Below are 4,793 nucleotides of genomic sequence, written 5' to 3' on the forward strand. Positions count from 1 at the left end.
TTTTATGCCAGTACCATGCTGTTTTGGTTACTATAGCTCTGTAGTGTAATTTGAAGTCAGTTAATGTCGTTCCTCCAGTTTTGTTCCTTCTGCTTAGGATAGCTTTAGCTATTCTGGGTCTTTTGGGGTTCCATATAAATTTTAGAATTGTTTTTTCTATTTCTGTGAAGAATGTCACTGGTATTTTGATAGAGATTGAAAACTTCATTTTTATTAGAGATCTACAAAAGTGAACAGCACCTCTTGACAGAGGCTTCTTCCCTGCCTCCATAGGCTCTTGCTGCTGCTTATCCTCCAAGATGAATCTGAAAGATAAAACAACTGCTCAGTTGCTGCAAATCATGGGAAGACTCTGGTGAGAAAATCTCCATAAAAGACTTCAGAAAAGATAAGTGTCTTAAGGCAGAACTTGAGGAAAAGCAAGGAGACTTGGCACAGAAGCCACAGAAGGCTTTTTCCACGTGTAGGAACTTGCAAGGATGGCAGGAGGCTACAGAGAGCAGACCTGAAACCCTGTGAAAAGAAGAAATAAGCAAAGCAAGAGGATAAGCCCTGGGAGAACAGCAGGCTTCCCAGTGTCTGCCTCGTTCTGCACAGTAAGAGCCAGGTCAACTTCAGGGAATAAGCAGGCCTCTAAAAGGAAGCATGACTGGAAAATACAGCACAACTAGGAGCATTTGGAAGGGGTCCGAGAAGTGGGTACCATCATTTGGTAATAGAACCTGCTTTGGAGATGAGAGAACCTGGAAGGATGCCCAATGCCCAGGCAAATACGGATTGTTCAAAATACATTCAATTTTCAATATTTATATATGTTATATATAAATATTATTAATTATTAATAATATCCACAATGGAGTACTATTCAGCCATAAAAAAGAGATCCTGTCATTTGCAAAACATGGATGGAACTGGAGGTCATTATGTTAAGTGAAACAAGCCAGGCACAGAAAAACAAACATCACATGTTTTCACTTATTTGTGGGATCTAAAAATCAAAACAACTGAACTTATGGACATAGAGGTAGAAGGTTGGTTACTAGAGGCTGGAACAGATAGTAGGAGGTAGATGAGATGTGGGGATGGTTAATGGGTGCAAAAAAAATAAGAATAAGTCCTACTATTTGGTTGCACAACAGGGTGACTATAGTCAAAAACCTAATTATACATTTAAAAATAATGAAAAGAGTGTAATTGGATTGTTTGTAACACAAAGATAAATCCTTGAGGTGATGGACACCCCATTCTCTATGATCTGATTATTACACATTGCATGTCTGCATCAAAATATCTCATGACTCCCACAAATATATATACCTATTATGTACTCACAGGAATTTAAAAATTTTTTAAATAAGATAATAATATCATAGTTATTATTTTAATTCTAGAAAAAATTGCTGTGTCCTTAGAATATTACATTACTTTTAAATAAAAATGGGAAATTAAATTGGGATACAGTTCTAATATTGTTCCTTATCCCTGGTCTGTCCCACCCTCCCATCTCCACTCCTAGAAACATCCAAGAAGAGAACCTCTTTCTTCATCCAAAGAAGACTGAGGACTTGACTCTCTGGACTTTGAATTTCTGACTAAAACATGGCCTGTTTTTCCTCCCCCTACAATCTAGGACCTGGCCCTCTGGGAGTGTTTCTTTTTCTGTAACAATCTAGTTTCTCTTGCCAGTCAGGCACTGTCTTATCCAGTGATAGAAACCTGTGCTACTGCCGTCCAAGTCTCACACTAACCACCCGGCGTTAGCACAGATTCCACATGCCAAGGGCACAGTCCCCGTCAAGACAGCCCTCACTGGCCAGGTGCAGTGGCTCACGCCTGTAATCCCAGTACTTTGGAAGGCTGGAGCAGGTGGATTGCTTGAGCCCAGGCATTTGAGACCAGCCTGGGCAACATAGTGAGACCCTGTCTCTGAAAAAAAAATGTGTTTTAATTACCCAAGCATGGGGGCACATATCTGTGGTCCCAGCTACGTAGGAGGCTGAAGTAAAAGGATCACTTGAGCATAGGAGTTCAAGACCAGCCTGGGCAACAAAGCGAGACTCTATCTCTACAAAAATTAAAATTAAAAAATTAGCTGGGCCGGGCGCGGTGGCTCAAGCCTGTAATCCCAGCACTTTGGGAGGCTGCCCGAGCGGCCGAGACGGGCGGATCACCGACTGGTCAGGAGATCGAGACCATTCCTGGCTACACAGCTGGAAACTCCGTCTCTCTTGTGTGTTCTAATACTAAAAAATACAAAAACTAGCCGGGCGAGGCTGGTGGCGCCTGTAGTCCCGCTGCCTTGCGGAGCTGAGGCCAGAGAATGGCGGGGAACCCGCGGGAGCGGAGCTTGCAGTGAGCTGAGATCCCGCCACTGCACCCAAGCACATGGGCCGGCAGAGCCAGACTCCTCGTCTCAAGAAAAAAAAAAAAAAAAGGCTGCCTAGACTCTTTAGTTAATTCCTCTCCTGGGTCAGGAAAAAGACTTGGAAAAGGAAAGAGATCCTCTACTGAATGCAGATTTTCCCCAGAGGCAGTATTGCAAGGCCATTTCAAAATATGTCAAAGCAATGTATTTTGGGGTAAAATACTTTGATTTCTATCAGGGCCTACTATCTGTCATGTTGGTATCTTACTGCTACAAAGAGTCTGTTTTGTCAGTCTTAACGTCTCGGTTAATGTTAATACTGTTGGTCAGCTATGCCTGAATTCCAAAGGGAGGAAGGTACAGTGAGGAATGTCTGATTCCCCTTCTCATCATGGCCTGTTTCAGGTTTACTTTAGAAAGCCTTTCGCCAAGAGGAGGGGTCCATTCAGTTGGTTGGCGGGCACTTAGAATTTTACTTTTGGTTTACAAATAACCCTGTGTGCTGGACACACGATTATCCCCATTTTACAGATGACAAAACTGAGGCACAGAGAAAGGAAATAACTTGCTTGAATTCACACAGCTACCACTGCTGGTTAGTGGTAGAGCAGGGATTTGAACTCATATCTGTAATATGTACTACTAAGTCCCTCCAGCCCCCCTAGAACCTACTGTAAAAAAGGAGAAACCAAGGAGGTAGCCATTTTGCTATAGAAGAAAAACATAGATCTAACATAGGACCCAAGCTTACTTAGCATTCTTGGGGGACAAAACAATCTATGTCCTGCCCTAGAGTGAAAGAATTCGGCCTTTAGAGTCAGAGGGGCTGCTTTGAATATGGGCCTTTCTAATTAGTTGAGTGGTGTTGGAGGGAGAAAAAAGTACTAAACTCTTTATAAAAATGTATAAAGATATGCAAAATCTTTATAAATTAAATGGAGATTCTGCTAACATCTACTCACAAGCTGGGTCTGAGGAATAAAGGAGATAATTTACCTGAAAGTGAAAAATCACTATCCTAGTGTAAGTCTTTTTTCCCCCATTCAGCCCGTCCCTGGCCTTTCACCATCAGAATGATCTGCTTTCCACCTGATCTACTATCTATTTATTCCTTGCATCTCACATGATGCCCTTAAGCCGCTCTGATCGCCTTGGATCATATTTTTGTTCCTTAGCTTGATTATTTTTATACCGTTCACATGGACCATTACTTCAGCTTCAGGAAACACCCGCTTTGCAAAGCATTTACTAAGCACCTGACAGTGCATAGCACTGCACAAGAAGCTGGCCGAGGGGCCATGAGGAGCTGGGCCAGTGTAGTGGGAAGGGCCTGGAGCTCGGCCTCCGCAGAACTGAGTTCTGGCCCCCATTCTGCCTCTTCCTCGCGTTGTTACCTTAGGAAATACACTTAACCCTCCTTCATCTCAGGCTACTCATCTGCAAAATAATACAATAATTGTACCTGACCTGCCCAGCCCCATGGGCAGTGGGAGAGTTGTATGAGAGACTGTATGCAGAATTTTTTTTGAAGCTAACAATATGAATAGAGAACTCTATGACTAGAGGGAATAATTATGTAAGAGAGCACTGAAGCAGACATAGACTCCCACATACAGAGAAAAATAATTCTAGAACAACCCTATAGAAGGAACAGACAGAAAAATAGCACAGGACGTGCACACAGATAAATGTGTTCAAACCACAGAGTCAGGTTCATTTTGGAAGGCAGTTGGCAGGGAGGCCTGGAGAAGAGGTGAGAGATTATTTACAAACGTGACTGGGACTGGAAGCAGAAACATACATAAGCCAGTGGCAGTGTGGAAAAATCCAATGCCAAAAAGGAGAAATGCCCATAAGTGGGTCTTGAAAATTATAATGTGAGTCCCTAGGTGGCACCAACGCATTCCACAGTGACACTCAAAGAGCTCAACTCTTCTTGTCCATGTTTTGTTTAGAGACAGGGTTTTGCCACGTTGCCCAGGATGGTCTTGAACTCCTGGGCTCAAGCGATCATCCTGCCTGGGCCTCCCAAAGTACTGGGATTACAGTCATGAGTCACTTTGCTGGCCAAGCACAATTCTTATAATGAATATGGTTATCTGTGGCCATAAGCAATGGAAAACGCCTCCATGTAAGGTGGGTGGAAGGAAATCCAAAGCTGCTGGTTACTTCATTCAGATGAACGCCACATGGGTTCCTTCGACTGCATAAAATCTCCAAACACTATTTTCTGACAGGATACAGAAGAAATAAATTGCATATCTTTCAGAAAAAAAGAAAAGAAAGAAAGAAAAAAGAAAGAAAAGAAAGAAAGAAAAAAGAAAGAAAAGAAAGAAAGAAAGAAAGAAAAGAAAGAAAGAAAGAAAGAAAGAAAGAAAGAAAGAAAGAAAGAAAGAAAGAAAGAAAGAAAGAGAAAGAGAGAGAGAGA

General features: G+C 42.2%; 1 long non-coding RNA gene across 3 annotated transcripts in view; it reads right to left on the reverse strand.

The window, feature by feature from the left end:
* Positions 1-216: 216 nt before the first annotated feature.
* The window catches only part of LOC108523914 (uncharacterized), a 13,570-nt gene continuing 8,993 nt past the window's right edge, over positions 217-4,793 (reverse strand). For all 3 annotated transcript variants that reach the window (XR_001883928.1, XR_001883927.1, XR_001883929.1), the window contains one exon: positions 217-305. This is a non-coding gene — a long non-coding RNA (uncharacterized LOC108523914). The remainder of the gene's footprint in view (positions 306-4,793) is intronic.

The sequence above is a fragment of the Rhinopithecus bieti genome, unplaced genomic scaffold (assembly GCF_001698545.2).
Source record: "Rhinopithecus bieti isolate Rb0 unplaced genomic scaffold, ASM169854v2 scaffold_73682, whole genome shotgun sequence".
NCBI classification, from domain to species: domain Eukaryota; kingdom Metazoa; phylum Chordata; class Mammalia; order Primates; family Cercopithecidae; genus Rhinopithecus; species Rhinopithecus bieti.